Source organism: Chrysemys picta, chromosome 19 (genome assembly GCF_011386835.1).
Source record: "Chrysemys picta bellii isolate R12L10 chromosome 19, ASM1138683v2, whole genome shotgun sequence".
Lineage (NCBI taxonomy): Eukaryota > Metazoa > Chordata > Testudines > Emydidae > Chrysemys > Chrysemys picta.
In genome coordinates, this window is record NC_088809.1 from 10,257,580 (window position 1) to 10,274,975 (window position 17,396).

The following is a 17,396-nucleotide window of genomic DNA, read 5'->3' on the forward strand; positions in this document are numbered from 1 at the left end:
CAGCGTCAGGCAGAAAACGTTCAAGTCCCTGCTCCCCACAGACTTCCTCCGGTGTGAGCTTGAGCAAGTCACGGGGTCTCTCTGTGCCTCCCTTTCCCTTTTGCAGGGCCGGCTCCAGGCACCAGCCCACCAAGCATGTGCTTGGGGCGGCGCCTGGAGAGGGGAGGTGCGGCGGGGCGCTCTGGCCCGAGAGCGGGGCCACGACTGGGCTCATCACCCTGCTCCTGGCACTCTGGCCGCCGGGGAGAGCAGAGAACCCCGGCCGGGCTCGCCGCCCTTCCCCTGGCGCTCTGGCTGCTGGGGAGAGCGGAGAGCCCCGGCTGGGCTCGCCGCCCTCCCCCCGGCACTCCGGCCGGTCGGGGATTGCGGGCCCACGTCCGGGCTCAGCGCCCTCCCCTGCCGCACTGGGGGCGGGGCGGCGGGTGGCTTTTTTGCCTAGGGCGGCAAAAAAGCCAGAGCCGGCCCTGCCCTTTTGTAAAGTGAACATAAGAGGGATAAATACGTTAATGGTTGTCAGGTGCTGAGATAATATGGTAACACGGGCCATAGAAAAGATAGATGAAAGATAGATGTTTGATTTAAATGACGCTGCTGCAAAATTGCTGTTCTGTTGCATGGATCCAGGGAGTTTGCCATGGAATGTAGGTCCCTTTGCCGGTGAAATACAGTGTCTTGCATATGACTTCCTAAGGACAAGGCTCCAAACACTAAGCGTGATCCGAAGCTCATTGGGCATCTTTCCACTGACTTCAATATGCTTTGGACCAGGCACTTAGTTTGTAGGTATTTTTCCTATGTATTAGAATTCTGTTTGATATCGTTTCTTATATTGCCTTCATCACTGCAGTATCTGAGCACCTTCCCATGTGCATTAAACAACATGATTCTCATCTGACTGTCACGTGGTTCATCTTCTCCCTCAGCCTCTTCCCTGGAGAGAATTGTGTGCACAGAATAGAGTGGTGTTTTGGGAGGTTTTTTCTTTTTAAATGGACAAAATGAAGAATAGAAACAAATTCTGTATGTTGTGGGGACATAAGCTGCTCATTATAGTTAATTCTAAAATCTGAGGGATGTGACCATAAAATTACGATACCTTTATGTGCACCTCACCTATGCCTGTAATACCTGATGTGGCCTTGCAAACTGAGTATTTGGGGGAACGCATAAGATAGACATGCACAAAATGTTCACAAAGGAATTGCCTAACTTTTGGAAAGCTGGCATTTTCCAAATATCAGTTACATGAAAGGAGCATCTAAAAATTAAAAAATACCACAGCTTTTCATCAGCCAATGAAATCCTAGTTCTCAATAGTGCAGAAACAAAGGGTTAAATAAGTGCGCAGGTTCTGAAAATGTCTGTAAAATATTTCACTGTAGAAAAATCCATATCTGTATTCTTTTCAAAAGCTCTAGATAGATTTTTGAAGCACCCAGAGGCTTAAATCAGTAATGTTATTTTGAAAGGGTTCTATTGTTGGTTTTTGCAAGCCCAATGCCATAAGTAAAGTAGAAAATCTAACTAATTAGGTGTATGTAAATATATGCTGACAGAAAGGATAATCGTGCAATTCATTTGATTTAATCTCTCTCTTTCCCCAAGTGCATTGAGAATAACATCAGCTTTGAACAATTTAGGACAGTGCTCTGTGTGAAATGAGTTTGATGGTCTCAGCTCAGTTCTTAGTCAACCGTCATCCATACCACAAAAATTCCCACTAGCTGTGGGACTAATCTGGCACCCTTTAGGATGGTTTTGGCAGAGAGCTCAAGGAAGGAATGGAGACACACTTATGCACCCACTTCTAGAAGTGGTTCCCTCCAGGTTAGGATCGAGAGAGGCACTATGGTCCGTAATGTCCATGTTTTGTGGACAGACTTCCCCTGTCTTCCCCCCCCCCTTCCCTTCAGTGTCCTCTATCCCTTCCTTACTAACCTCCCTCCCGCCCAGTGCTCTTTGCTGCCATCATATTGTTCATTCTGCTTGTGTTATACCCCTTCCGCTAGCCTGTGTCTGTCTTGTAAGCTCTTCAGGGCTGGAGCTGTCTACTGCTCTCTGTTTGTACAGCGCCTAGCACAGGGGTCTGTTCTTTGTCAGCCCCCAGGTACTATTGCAGTAAACAAAACAGAATAATTTCAGTCCCCTACCATTGTCCAGCACTAAACTCTCAGACACCTAGTCCAAGAACAGTCTGAGCTCGAGGTTAGCCTGGACTAACCCCCCAGCCCAACATCCACATAGCCCCAAACTTTGGGGTAAGTTCTGCTGCTGATTCAGACGCGTGGGGCTGTCCCAGCAACCAGGGCCGGGGAGGTTGAAGTCCCCAGGGAATGAGCTGCTGGCAGCAGGGGCCAAGCAACGGGATCCGGCTCCAAGAAACCATCCTCACAGCAGGAGCTGGAGAGAGAGACTCCAGCGGTTTTGGGGGGCGCGTCCTGTGAGCGTTCGGGACCCGGGGCTGCTCAGCGCGCGGACTCTGGCCTCCCCCCGAAAATCCTGCTCGGCTCCTGCCGCCGTTTGGGTGGAAATCTAGGATCCCTCAGCAGTTTGCTGCTTTCAATGCACCAATTCAGGGGCTAGCGCCGCTGCTGCTGCTAATACACACACACCCTCCGCTCGCCCCTGGCTTGAGGCGCAGTCCGGAGCGGCCCCTAGCAGCACCCCCAGGACGAGGGGCGGGCATGGCATGCCGCAAAGCGCCGGGGGAGAAGCGATGGGAGCTGGTGCGCTGGTGAGTGGGGGGCAGCAGTGGGAGCCCGGAGGGGGGGGGGGAATCCAAGTTTTAGCAGGAGATGCTGGTGAGGGGTCCCAGGTGCTGCCCGGGGGTGGGAGCGTCCTTGAGGCTGCTGAAGGGGACTTGGGAGTCGTCCCCCCCCCACCCATGGCTGCCCTGGGAGGGGAAATCCCAGCTGCTGCGGTAGCGGTAGGGTGGGAGGGGGGGGGGCATCCTCGCTGCTGCTCTACTGGGGAGGAGTCGCTAGGGAGAGCCACAGTTTAGGAGGAGCTCCTAGATGCTGGTGACTTAAATCCCAGCTGCTGCACTTGGGGATGGGAGGAGACAGGCCCCAGCTTTTGCATTGGGAGAGATGTCCCAGCTGCTGTCCTGGGAGTGAGGGGCGCCAGCTGCGGCGTTGGGGTTGGTGGTGCCCCGGCTATAGGGAGGGGGGAGTCCCAGCGGTGCAGCACCCCAGCGATTGCACTGGAACTCTTTGCAGTGTGGGGTCTTCCAGCTCCTGCCGGGGTCCTGGGCAGTGGGGAGGTGTGTCCGCCGTCTGCTGCAGGGAGGCCCTGAGGAAACCCCAAATATCTCTTGTAGGGGGGTCTGTCTCAGACGCTGCTACAGGGGAGGGGCTCTGGTGCTGGTGAGGGGGATGTATGGGATTGTCTCATCTCTGGCACTGGGGAGGGCAGAATCCCTGCTGCTGGTGAAGGGGATCTTCCTAGGGGAGATCCACCTTTGCAAAGGGCGGCCCCTCTGCTGTTGGAGGGGAGAGAGGGGGACTGGGAGGTCTTAGCCCCAACCCCTCCAGTAGGTGGGGATTTCCTATGTGACTCTTGGGGTTGTGTGTGTCCTGGCTGCTGCAGTAGGGGGAGTCTCAGTATATGGGGCTATCCCAGCGTGGCTACTGCAAGGGTGTCTTGGGGTATGTCTCCCCATTGCTACTGCTACAAATGGGGCAAGCAGGGGGCAGGCTGTCCTGGTCTGGCCCCGCTTGCAGAGGGGCAAGTGGAGGATTCCACCCTGGAACAGGCTTTCTCTGTGCTAGTTTTTATTTCAGTCGCTTATGATGCCCAAGCCCTCCGCCCTTGAGCGGGATGCTGCAGCGATGCTGAAATGCCAATGGAATGACCTTCTGGGTTACAACCCTGCAAAGCTTATGTAACAGCCAGAGACGGGCCCAGAGCAAACTCCGGGGTTTGAACACTGGCAACACTTGGGAAAGGTCAGAGCCAGATCCGAACGATGTGGCTCAGGATGCTATTGGGGGCAGAACCCAAACTCTGCATCTGAACGTTGGGGGATGCGTCGCCATGGATTCCAACTTTGTGGCCCTGGCCCATCACGAGGGCAAATCTTCTGAGGAGAATTGTTCTGGGAAGAGAATTTTAAACCTCCAGTGACTACACTCTGCAGGCAAAACTTTCCCTCTGCAGTTTATATTTTGCCTACCTAGCACTTGCGTACTCTAAATGGCTGCTTAGCCAATGCTCTGCAGCCTGCCAGAGAGATCTTTATTCCCGACAGTGTCTAAGTGCCTAGGCCAATATTTTAATACTTGGTGGCCTCATTTTCAGAGTTGCTAAACCCTCACCATGTTTTGCTGCTATGGCCCTTGTCCCAAAACAGCAGATAGTACAGTGGTAGTACTAAAGCCTTTTGGGACATTGTTGCAGAATGTGTAGGAGGTGTAATGCTAGTTTGTCTGCTAATGCTTCTTTTGGAGCTCGGATGCCTCCGTATTCACTAGTGAGTCCACACACGAAGGTGAATATTCTGTGTGACAAAACCTAAGGATTTATTATTGATTATTAATATTTGAACTGTGGTAGTACCTGAGCCCTAGTCATGGACAGGACCCTATTGTGCTAGGCACTGTACAAACGGACAATGAAAAGGCTGTCCCTGCCTGTAAGACCTTACAATCTGTCCCTCACCTGTTGTTTTACTAGCTCGCAAATCATGTTTCTTTTTGCCAATGCACCATGAAAACAAGCCCATGTAATCCATTCTATGATGTCCTTCAGGAATGCAGAGAACATTCTGTAAGAGGTGCCAAAACTGGCCACATTCTGATGCACCACAAAGGTTCCTCAAAGGGATGCCTCGGGCAGTGTCTCAAAGATGGCAGAGCCACGTCAAGCTGGCTTGGGTGAACTGCATGATTTTGACAGCCGGCAGCACGGTGACATTCTCCGGACGGTGCATGGTTTGAATGCAGATGGAATCCAGCGATGCAAATGACGAACATGCTGACTCACCAGAGAGGTGCTGATGCAAAAAATAGCTATCGCTGCAGCAAACTGACTGGTGCTATGCCTGTGAATGTATTTTTGCCTGATGTTGAACAAGAACAAGGGGACGTTCAACTAAATTAAAAGATGGCAAATTCAAAAACAACTCAAGGAAATACTTTTCCCCACAAGGTGTAATTGGACTGTGGCACTAATTACCACAGGAAGCCACCGTGCAAAGATTCAAAAAAGGGATTGGGCATTTGTATGGATAACAAGAATATCCAGAACATAATTCATGAGATTTAATATCCTTCCTAAATTGCTTGTTATCATGCTACAGGTTTTAGTCAACCTCTATCAGACCTAATATGGGAGGCAGATTATCCCACATCTGCCTGCTGCAGGGTTTTTATGCCTCTGAAGCATCTAGCGCTGGCCATGGTTTGAGACAGAATACGTGACTAGACGGACCTCGGTTCTGATCCAGTCTGGCAGTTCCTGTGTTCCTAATTCTACGACACGTTTTTGGTGCTGGTTTCTTGCTCACCTTCTTGTGTTGCAGTTTAGAGGGTGTAAGGCCAAATCATAAGCCCACTGAACTCAACGGGAGTTTTATTGCAAACATTGGTGTCTGCATTTGGCTGGACACTCTGCTGAACTGCGGAACTGGGGGCAGTCCAAAGTGGAGAAGTTCCACTGAACATATCACATCTCCTGCAACGGAAACCTATTAGAATGTTAGGTCAAGCTAAAATTTCATTGACAGAAATTATTGTTCAAGATTCTAAATCACAGACGTTATTTGTAGCCAACGGAGCTACGCTAGTGATGAGAGAAGAGAATTAGGCCCGTTTAGTGCTTTTACCTTTGCTCGTGAATCAGTCCATCCAACCCCTTCCTATTCTTTCTGCTCCTCTCTGAATTCAAGTGGTTTTTGCGTGCAAACACAAGTGAAAGAGGATTGCAGGCAGTGGCACTGCGCAGTGGCTAAAGATGAAGTATGACAACCTGTATGCCTGGCCCAAAGAGTCTTGCATCATCTGTTGTCATTGCTTTTACCACCTGGCACTGTTAATGACTCTGATTAACTCTTCACGGGCTTTGCTGGGGCTCAGAAAAAGCTGTGAGTGCGACAGGGAATTCCTCTTCTGGGAAAGAAACAATAAACATGAGCCTGCAAACCTTGATTCGGGAGGAGTCCTTAGCCACAAGTCCACTCCCGTTTCATTCTCCTCTCCTGAGCCCCCGACCCCTGCTCAAGGGCCAGGCACAGTCACAAAACACAGCACTTCCAGAGGCATGCGCACAGGTGAGAAGGATCCCACCGCACCAGCCAGCTGGCCACTCTGGAGATGATACATCACACACATTCCCCTTTTTGCTTCCTGGGACTCTGCAGTGAGGTGGGAGGAAGGATGGTCCAGGAGTTAAGGTACTGTGCAAGGACTGGGGAGGCCTGGGTTCAAATCCTTGCTTCACTTCAGGCCTCCTCAGTAGCCTTGGGCAAGTCACTTAGCCTCTCTGTTCCCCAATGCTGAAACAGGTGTAATAGTAGTTCCCTGCCTCGCAGGGGTGTTGTGCGGGGCTCAGATGATACAGTACAAGTCTGATAGGTATCATGGATAGATGGCACACTGATGGGGAGGATTAATTATTATTATTATCTGCCGCACCATCCAGTACGGGCAGGTGCCTGACTGAGCGACCTAGCTCCACGTCAGCACTTTGCTGTGTCTCCCCAGAGCTCTGGTTAATGATTATGTTGTTGATCAGCATTAGCATTCCAGTCTGTAACTGCATACTCCCAGGCATCAAGTTACTCATGCATGCGTGTTTGCAGCGCTGGGGCCTGAGTTTGTCCCTGAAGAGTGAACTTAACCCACGTCAGCTGAGTGCTAGGTATTGATCTCCTGAGTACACACTGCCTGTTGGAGAGAGGTGGGAGATGTTGGCTATGATTTCCACTCTTCTGAATGAATAGGGACCCCTCCAGCCCCCCTCAGCTCTACAGATGCTTTAATAATTACACTCGGTGATGAAATTTCATATTCAAATGAGGGCATATTAAGTGCTGCTGATTATCTGGAACAAGCTAGACAGCAGATTTTTTTTTCTAAAAGAAGGGAACAATTGTAATTACAGATATTTTGCCCAGGCATTAAAGAACATGCATAACTTTAATTGCAATAATAACCCATGATTCATCACTCGAACGTTATTAAATAAGCTTCAACATCTGGCATCACATCCTAAATAATGTTTCAGGGACATTAGCCTGGCCTTGGAGACAATAAGACAACTGAGGACAGAGTTGATGCATGGGCTAGTCCGAACAAAACATAAGGGAAATGGAAACTACCTGCTACAAACTACTACAGCAGGGCCAGGGAAGGGTCGCTTCGCAAGTGGGGGATTTGTTTCTTGTGTCCCTTTAACTGAAGTGGTATCAAGCGTGGGAGGCCGCACAGTTCTTATGAGACTGGGAGTCAGGACTTCTGGGTTCTATTCACAGCTCTTCCACTGACTTACTCTGTGACCTTGGGCAAATCATTTGGTTATGATTTTCAAAGCAATGGAGAGGATTTTGGCACATATCTTCCATCCATTTTAATTTTAATAGATGAGATGTGTCTAAATCCCCTTGATTGCTTTGGAAATCTTACTCTTTGTGCCTCAGATTTATTTATATGCAAAACTGCTAAAACTAATTATTATAGGAGCTGGGTGAGCTGTAAAGGTTGCTGAGATCCTTGTGTTAAATGGATCAGAAGTGCAAAGTTTATTGTAAGTGAAGAGAGAACAGTTCAGTAATGTTACCTGTTTGAGGTGGAAAAGGTAAACTCAGAGTATGGATAATATATATTCAGGCTTGGAATCAACTTTAGGTTTCCATTATCAAACCCAAATGTCTATTTTCCTAATCTGGGGCCCAGTCCTGCATTCCTTGCACACACACATCTCCCATTCAGAAACCAGATTATGCTCTCCGTTGCGTAGATGTAAATTTGGAAGAAAGTGGTGGATGAGATTCTCCTCTGGTGCAAACTGGGGAATAAGTAGAACTCTGCTGATTTAAACCAGGGAAGGATTTGGTCTAGGCCATAGAGAAATTAATGGTGTTAATGATGTAATGGACAGCAAAATCTGGCCCTTCCTTGGGAGTTTTGGGTGTGCAAGGGATGCAGGAGTGTGGGCCCCTCATCTGTGTCTTTGGAAGGTAGGGGCCACTGATTGGCAGGTGAGAACAATTTGTTTGGCATTTATATTCTGTCCTGATCTAGACTTAGATTAACATTTGTTGGGAAATTGGTGGCAAATGCCCTTGCTGAGCAGTTGCAAATCCAGCCCTGCATAGACTTGTGGAAAGATTCTAAAACGTGTTTTCATTATACCGGAAAATGAAGCAAGATCACGGAACCGTTTCTCAGATAAATGTAGGCCCTGCAGTCAAACATATGGTTTCTTTTCCTTCCTTTCCAAGATGCAATTGGATAGAATCAAAGGGCCTGATTTTTTTTTTTGATCCCATACACCCGGTTTAATGACTTCGGTGGAAACGGTCGTGATTTACATCCATGTAAGTGAGATCAGAATGAGGCACCAAATGTTTGGGGATACTAATTCCTTGGGCACATGAGTTAACATCTTATTCGAAAGCAGATGCTCCAGCACTTTAGAGACTGGTTACGGGTTGCTTCTGATCTTTCTTACTGGGGTATAAACCAGGATTAACTCCTCTGAAGCCAATGGTGTTACATTGGGTGTGACTTCTGTGATTTGAGATTAGGATGAGTTTGGGAGTCTTGGGTTCTATTTCTGGCTCTGTCCATGATCTGTGGAATTAGTTTGGACAAGTCACCTCACCTTTCTGTGCCCCAGAGGACACAGGATATAGCTATAATAAGCCAGATCCTCAGTTGCTGTAAATCGGTGGTGCTCCACTGAAGCCGAAAGAGTTCTGCTGATTACACCAGCTGAGCCGCTGGTAATGCACAGCTGCTGGACAACACCGAGGCTTAACTAACTAATGTTTGTAAAACGCTTTGAGATACATAGAGGAAAGACACTGGTGGAATGTAAAGAGAGCCGTTCTCCATCACTGGCTGCAGAGTCAGTGTGTACTGGAGATATATATGTATCTTAGGTACATATTCTGCACCATAAAATCTGTGCATATCTATAGGGGGATAAAAGAGTAAATCAATGGCAAGAATAGAGCTTACGTGTATTCGAACACCAGGACCTGCTCCTTTTTAAAGAGCAGTTTACACAGGGTGCTGATGCAAAGAAATTCCTTTAAGCAGCATATGTCGCTCCAAGCCATAGGGCTGTAGTCGTAGCCAGGGCCGGCTCCAGGCACCAGCGAAGGAAGCAGGTGGCAGGGGCGGCAGTGCGTCCGTTGTCGGGGTGGCACATGCTGATCGGTGGTGGCGGCGCTCCGGATCGGCGGCAGGCACTTCACTTGCTGCCTTGCCCGTCGGCGGCACTTCGGCGGCAGCTCGATCGGGTTCTTCTTCTTCTTCTTTTTTTTTCTTTCTGCCACTTGGGGTGGCAAAAAACCTGGAGCCGGCACTGGCCGTAGCCACTGTAAATGCTGATTTACATCAGATAAGAATCTGGCCCATAGTGCCACTAAATTAGCTAGGACCTGTACAAACAATATGGACAGCAAAGAAACTAACCAGCTTGAATCCTGGGCTGCTCCAATTATTTTCATAGGGTTCGGGACGACTGTTATAAATCATTGATATTAAATCATCCTGTCTGCTACAGCAAGGCTTTAGAGAGAACAGATGATTTTGTCTGTAACTGGTCTAGATCTTACTTGATTTGACAATGCCCAGAAGTTGGTCCCTGCTCCCTGAGAGTGAAATCCATGCACCCTGCACAGTTCAGAGATAAAACAGACCCTCACCTGGACTCGGCGAGCAGTGAGCCGCCCCGCCTCACCTCTTGCATGGATTGTTGTGCCACTGGATCCAAGCAAAGACATCTTACATCTCCATTTCTCAAGCCCTCCTCAGTCTGACCCCATTGTGGGCTTTCTGCTCCCGCCTTACGCGGGGCTGGATTGGAGACCCTTCCCGTGATCATCCAGCACAGCTCCTATGTGGCCATTGGAAAATTTGGTGTCTAGTCCATTTCACAGATTGGGCCTGATCCTGCTCTCATTTACACGAGTGGAAATCAAGAGCGACTGCCCTGAAATGGAATTACACCAGAATCGGGCCCTTGGTGTTCAGCATTGAAAGCAAACACTTTGGGGAGGGTTGGGGGGGGACAGGACTGTAAACCATTACTGTGTGATCAGCTAAGTTTGAAAATATAACTTTAAAATCGTAACTCCCCACCCCTGCCCATGTGTCGCACTGAAGAAATGACTGGGTGCATTATGTTTTTCTGCATCCTCTGAAGCATCGTGGACCTGCTGGGGGCAAGATACTAGTTCTGATGGACCAACTGTCTGATTGGCTATGGCAAATCCTACATTCCCTAGGAGTCAGAACCGCCTCAGAGTAGCCTTAAAGTTCTTTGCTTCAAACAAACAGACCCTACATCAGGTTGTTCTGAAAGGGCAGTTTGAGAAGAGGAACTTTCTGGGCAGAGATTCAGCTAAGATCAAATGTCACTGTCAGGTTTTTAAGGTCAGGCTTGACAAAGCCCTGGCTGGGATGATTTAGTCGAGGATTGGTCCTGCTTTGAGCAGGGGTTTGGACTAGATGTCCTCCTGAGGTCCCTTCCAACTTTGATATTCTATGTCTAGTGGATAGGACCCTGGACTAGGGCTCAGGGGAGCTGGGTTCGATTCTTGGCTTTGATGTGCTGTATGATCTTGGACTTGTCACTTCCCCTCTCTGTGCCTCTGGGTCCCCTCCCTCCCTTTGTCTGTCTGTCTGCTTAGATTGTCATCTGTAAGCTCTTTGGGTCAGGAACTGTCAATTGCCACATGTACAATGCCTAGCACAGGTTAGGAGCATCTAGAAGGTACTGTCATACAAATAATAAATTATAATAACCCTGCACTAAAAAAAATGCCTCCATGTGATCATTTGAATCTCGGATGGAGTCAGTGGGAGCTGCGGGTGTCCAGCACCTCTGAAAATCAGGCCCAAGAGGTTTAAACTAGAAATGGAGGCATCCAAGATTAAGGGATGCTTTTGAAAATTTGATTTGTATTTAAGAGTCATGGATTTTTATTGCAGTCAGGGAGCACTGAGTGCCACTAGAGGGCGCTGGTAGTTCTTCATCATCCATAGGAGCTCATCCTAGCAGTTCCCTGAAAGACCTGTGATTTCAGGTGACTGCAGAATGCTATGGAAACGAAAACAACTTGCTCTGTCTTGTTTTAATTTTCCAGGTGGAATACTGTGCCAGATAGAAGTATCTTTATTTACTATAAAACACTTTGCTCTTCTGTAGCGCTGTCCATCCAAGGATCCATCACTTCAGTATTCTTGGCAGAGAATTATGCTTACCCCCATTACCTCCGTGGGGAAAGTGAGGCACTCCATGGTTGACAGACTTGCCTGAGGTCTCCAAGTGAATTAGCCACAGAGGGCCTGATTTTTGTTTACGCTAAGGCCTCCTTGCACCGGGGCATATACATTGGACGTATAAATTACATTTGCACTCACTTTAAGGCCAGCACTGTGTAAAGGGGCCTTACTGCAACTGAGAATCAGGTACAAAGCCATGAACAGAACCCAGAAATCCCAACTCCACGGGTAAATCCTGGCCCCTTTGAATTCAATGCCAAAACTCCCATTGATTTCAGTGCGATCAGGTTCTCACCCTAGCTCTGTAGTAGCCCATATATAGGGACAGGGTTCACTTTCAGGCCTGGCTTCTCCTGGCTGTGGCTCAGAATTTCACGCTCTTATGGTGCGTCTATACTGCAGTAGCTGGTTGACACACCGTGAGCTAGAGATAATCTTGCTAGGTTGGGTCTTGGAGCGGTGAAACCACAGCAGTGCAAGCTTTAGCACAGTCTGCACAAACCCGCCTGTAACCCTGGGGACTAGCCCATGATGAAACTCCAGCTTGGCCATTCTGTGATGCAAGCTAGTGAGATTAAAACTAGCTCGGGGTGTGTCAGTGTGGGCTATAATCACACACCCAGACATATCTTTGGGGGTTGAGCCACAGTTCTACCCCTTATCTATGGGGCTTTGGGCAATTTCTGTAACTTCCTTGTGCCTTGCTCTCCCTCCACCTGTAAAAGAGGGTCAGTAATGCCTGTCTATCTCACAGGGGGACCAGCAGGCTGAATTGCAGTTGTTCTGAGATCCAAGGCCCTGTGGCTATGCAAAATATTGGGCTTGTCTCTTCCACTGCTGAGCCGGGGGCTTGTTCCACTGACAGCACTTGGAGGAGAGAACACGCAGCGCTCTCCTGGGGGTGCCTTCTTAGGCTGTCTAATGTGGTAGCCCAGCACAAACAGCACCGTAAGTGTGGCAAGATGCCCTTGCAGGTCCCCATTTATAAACAGAAAAGGGCCATGCAAGGAGGAGTGAGGATTGCATTGTAATTCCAGTGATTACATTTCTATTTGACCTTGCAACTCTCCGCCGTTTCCCTGAGCCAGCCATTCTTTTGATCGTGTGTCTCCCTCGCTCTTTGGCTCGACAGCTCTACCCTAATAAATATTTCAGTTCCGTGTAATTCTCATTGTTTGTTATTTATAGGTACGTCAAGGAAGGCCGCTTTCGGATCGAGGAGAGAACGCTGACGGCTTTCCAGTGGCTGTACTCCCCGCACCAGCATCATATTGTCAGCCGAGCTGATCTGGCATCACCAAGCAGGTAAACAAACTGACAGACAGAAAACATTCTTTCATAAGCACTCAGAAAGGAGCAGTTGCACCTGCGCCGTGGGTGAAAGGGCATTCGGTAAAATCTTTCTAATCTCTGACCCTCCCCTAACGAGGTGTTATGAGCTGATTCCTCCCAAGCCTGATGGAAGATCTGAGGCTTCACGGTGCTGCTCCTTCAAGGAGAAGAAAAGTGCCCGCCAGCTGCCCCTCCTTTCGCCTTACCATAAGCAATCTGCCCCTGGTGGGCAAAGATCCTTCTGTAGCGGATGCAAAGGTTACATTGGAAATCAGTATCCCTGCTTCTTCTCATTGCACAGGATTTTGCCCGAAATATTTTGTGGGTTAGAGGTTGTAAGAAAGAAGCTAAACGCAATACAATAGCCACGCCTAAAATGGTGCCAGTAGAGACCACACTCGGGTCCTGATTCTCAGCTACACTCAAACCTCTTTACGCCGCTCTGGTAGCGTACAGGGGCCTCAGGTGAGTGTTAATGTAACTTACACCCACTTTAAAGGCTCCTTTGCGGTGTTGGAATGAGAACCAGGTCCTTTGTTTTTTTGTACACCGAGGCAAGCAATGATCAGCACAGCCATGAAAACCCCCTCACTCCTCACAGATGGCTGTTTTAACACCCGGGCCCAGGAGTCTTGCGCTCAGCAAACACGTTAGACGCTCATACGCTGTCGTTGTGGCTGATTTGGGTTAGAGGCCCATCTGCTGAAATGACAGTTTGTCTGCTTGGAAAGGTTGGGTTCCAGTTGCATTGCTGTACGTAGCAGCCGAGACAAATGGCCTTGAGATGGGAAGTCTGCGTGACTCAGTAATGGCTGCTGATGGAAGTAAAAATCCTTCATGGCAGAGGGGATGTGCTCTTTTTCATACTTGCTTTTGAGGGCTAGACAAGTTTTACAAGTTAGGATCCTGAATAATGAAGGAAAAGCAGATACAAATGTTGCTCATGGTAGCATAAATCAGGCGTAACTACACTGACGACCAAGCTAGTTGGGAGAGGAGAATCAGGGCCCAAGATGTGTGGGAGCTTGATTCAAAAGCAGAACCGTTTCTCTGGGAGGAAATCTTTTCTTGCAGGTAAAGCCCTGGAATCGGAGATGGGAAATCCAGGTTTTATTCCTGTCTGCCACAGACATCCTGTATAAGGCCTAGTAAGACACTATTAAATCAAAATTCTCCACTAGTGTTCTGCTCCCACAAAGCACAGGTGAGAGAGTGATGACCCATGGGGCAAAGTAATGGAGAATCAGTCCTTTATCTCTTTGTTCCCGAGTTTCTTCATCTGATGTTAAAAATGCTCAGAGGGGCTGACTAAATTATTATTTGTGAAGCGCTCTGCACTTCTCTAGCACCTTCCCTCTGAGAATCCCACAGTCTTATTACTAAATCCAAATCACACCAGATTCTGGAATGCACGAAAGTGACCTGCAACAACTGAACTTTGAAGGCCAGATTGTCTGCCGAAGTAACTTTGTGTAAATCTCTAGACTAAGGCTGGAATTTACAAAAGAGCCTCAGGTTGCAAGGCACCTCATAGGGATTTCATTTGAAAATCCCAGCCAAAGTTCTTAATCAGTTTTATAGTCTGTCCAAAAACAGAGAACGGAGATACAGCCAGCTGTAATAAATATTGGGTCAAAGTCTCCGCTGGTGGAACTGTCTTGAAGTCAACGGAGTTATTTTAACAGAGTGCCTGGCCTGCTATTCATAATGTGTAGGATGTTCAAAAGCTGTTAAGTGACTATGGCGCACAAATCCCACTGAGAGTCACCTCAGCACTTTTGAAAATTCCACCCACAAGCAGTTCAACCAGCTCTACTACATGTACACAGTTTTGCCAATGCTCAGGACCTTGTTTTGAGTCTCATCATGATATCTGGTTTGTTTCTTAAAGTCCCAGCTCCTGGAGTCACGTGAATACATGAGAATCTCAGCTTTCTTTCTTTTTTTTTGTTTTTTGTTTTTTTGTTTTTTTTTAAAGTAGGTTTCTGGTCCTTATGGTTGCAGAGAAAAGCTTGAAAACACAATGCAAGTGCACCCTAAAGGCTAAAAGCCAGAAATTAAAGAAAAAGAACTCCAGATTATTAAAAGTTTCATGATTTTAAACCAATCCCAAATTTTTTGGGGACCTGACTCATGATTTTTGTACACTTGAGGCATATATTGAAAATGAAACAGAAGCAGCCGGCTGCATATCGCATGGACTGAACTGTTGAGTGTACATAAAATATCTGAAGAATATTTGTTCCAATACAGAGATTTCATTCAGCGCCTACATTCTTTCCTTCAAAGCTCGCTGAAAATACATCTCTGAGCCACTGATCTGAGGGGCACTATAGCTTTCTTTGCCTGCAATGCATATGCATGGCTACCATTTTAAATTGAGTGTTTTGTGATAAAAAAACCAATTAACATAAAAATCTTGTGGGCTGGAAGCAACACATAACACAGTACCTATTTTCCTGCTTTTCAAGAGCCTTGAAGAACATCTCTGCACAGATACACGTCTGAAAGCTTTTCCGTTTTTATTTCAGGAGCAGTTTTGCTCCAGGTACCCTTAAGAGTTCTGAAGTATTTACCTGCATGGATTCACATGAACAGAAATATCAAGACAGGCAAAGAAGAGCTGGAAACAAAGAGAATTTAATGGAGCTAGAGGTTCAGAGAGCGAGAACCCTTTCTAACTGGGGATGCGAGAACTATAATGAAGGGTGAAATTCACCCCATGCAAAGAGCCAGCACATGCCCTATGTAAGCCCTCGGGATAAGCTCCACTGGGTCTTGGGGCATAATCCACTGTGCGCTGGTGAATTTCTCCCTGTGTGGTGTGGTTTTGTTCTGCTTTGGTAGAACTTTCTGGGAGGAATTTCAGATGTGGTGCTAAGGCCCAGGACCAGACCTGTTGGGCATCGTTTTGATCTTGGTTACATGCGTGTCACTCAGCAGGAAGTCCCGGGAGTGAAGTGAGAGCAAAATCAGGCCTGTTATACCGGTATCTCTCCCCACACCCCACCCCATGGAGAAAGCAAATACCACGGTGAGGATATGATGATGTGGAGAGAAGGCAGGATTTGGAACTAAGGGCCAAATTTGCGCAAAGAGCTCGGAGCCAGATTTTCAAGAGGGAGCTTTTCAAAGGCCGAGTGTGGCCCTCAATTCCCACTGACTTTGGGTGCCCTTTTCACCTTTGAAAATCTCCCCCCAAAATGCTCAGGACCCCCAGTTGGGGCCAGATTTTCAAAAGAGACCAGCACCTAGTGAGCCGACCTCTTTTTTAAAAATTCTGTCCCAAGTCTTAGCAACAGGAAGACTGCTCGAGAGTCTCTCTTTTGTGCGTGCTATAAGCCATAATAGTTTCCCTTATTGTTTTAAGAGCAGACGTGAATTTGAATACATATGTCATTCATGTGACAGCTGTTTTCTTCAAATGGTGATTTCTCAGCAAGGGACCATCCAGAAGGACTTTGTAATTGCCCCTCTGAAGTTGGCAAAGAGTGTTTATTTTATTTAAATTACCAAGCTGCCTGTTAATTTTAACTGATCTTTGCAAATCACCACCCCTGCTTGCATTAATCTTGCTGTTGATGCATTGTTACCCTGCTGAACGCAGAACTTAAGTGCAAGAAATGTAATCCATAATTAATGTTCAGTGTTGTTAAGAGTTAATTCCATTCGATTATTTGATTTTCCCAGTGGGCAGGGAAGTTACTTGGAAAAAATCTATTCAAATATGTGGAAAGTCAGTGGCCAGATTAAGTGATGCATCGAACGTTGTGTGACGAGATGTGATGCGATGAACAACTTAACGATGGTTAATGGAGTGCATTGGAGACCGCCGAAGCCAGTGCCTCTGAAGCAGGGGTTGAAAGAATAAGACAATGGTTCTCTTCCAGGCTCCACCCACAAAACAAGCTCCGCCTGCTCAAGATGCCAGTAATGAGCTGCTGCCCTCAGCAGATTGTGGAGCTGCTCAATATATGATCTTGGATGCTCTCTGGGTTCTGTTTCTTCTTGGTGGGGCTCAGATCTCTTGCTTGGTTCCTTCTGCTTGGCTCTTTCTTGACTGGGGGAAAAAATATATCATCCAGGTCCACCCCCTCCTAAATTTGCAGTCACCCACAATCGACTGTGTAGGTCTTCATAGTACAATACATGGTCTCCCGTCTTGCATGCTTGAGCAATGAAATAGTTAGCAATGTTGACCTTTTAAAATATCGTCATCAGAATTAGCACCCATGGAAATGAATAGAGAAATGCAAACCTCAGAGCTGTTGCATCAGATTCCCTGCAAACTCAGAGCGTTGCCCCTGGATTGGTGGCAGTTGGTTCACGTTTTCCAAGGTTTCTTCCATGGCATCTAGAGACTCCCCTCTTTTAAAATGAAAGTGGAGACTCTGGAGAATGAGAAGGCAGTTTAGGAGCAGTGCTGGTGTGTTGGATCCATGCTTGTGTACCCCCAATTCAAATCCTGCTTCGAAGTAACATTGTATATCATGTACGCAGTGATGCTGAAGTTTTAATTTCCTCGGTTTAGTGTTTCCTCTGAGGAACTGTCTCCCTGTATTATTTTTGGTCTTTGCTGGTCTGTTTTATTAACGCACTGCTACATCT

General features: G+C 47.5%; 1 protein-coding gene across 2 annotated transcripts in view; it reads left to right on the forward strand.

Moving 5' to 3' along the window:
- Positions 1–17,396, forward strand: part of RAP1GAP2 (RAP1 GTPase activating protein 2) — a 301,497-nt gene that overhangs the window by 43,505 nt on the left and 240,596 nt on the right. Inside the window, exon 2 of one of the 2 annotated variants that reach the window (XM_065573327.1) lies at positions 12,645–12,761. The gene's annotated coding sequence lies outside the window, so the exon portion shown is untranslated. Of the gene's footprint in view, positions 1–12,644; positions 12,762–17,396 lie in introns of those variants that run through there. The other variant, XM_065573328.1, reaches the window with a different exon arrangement.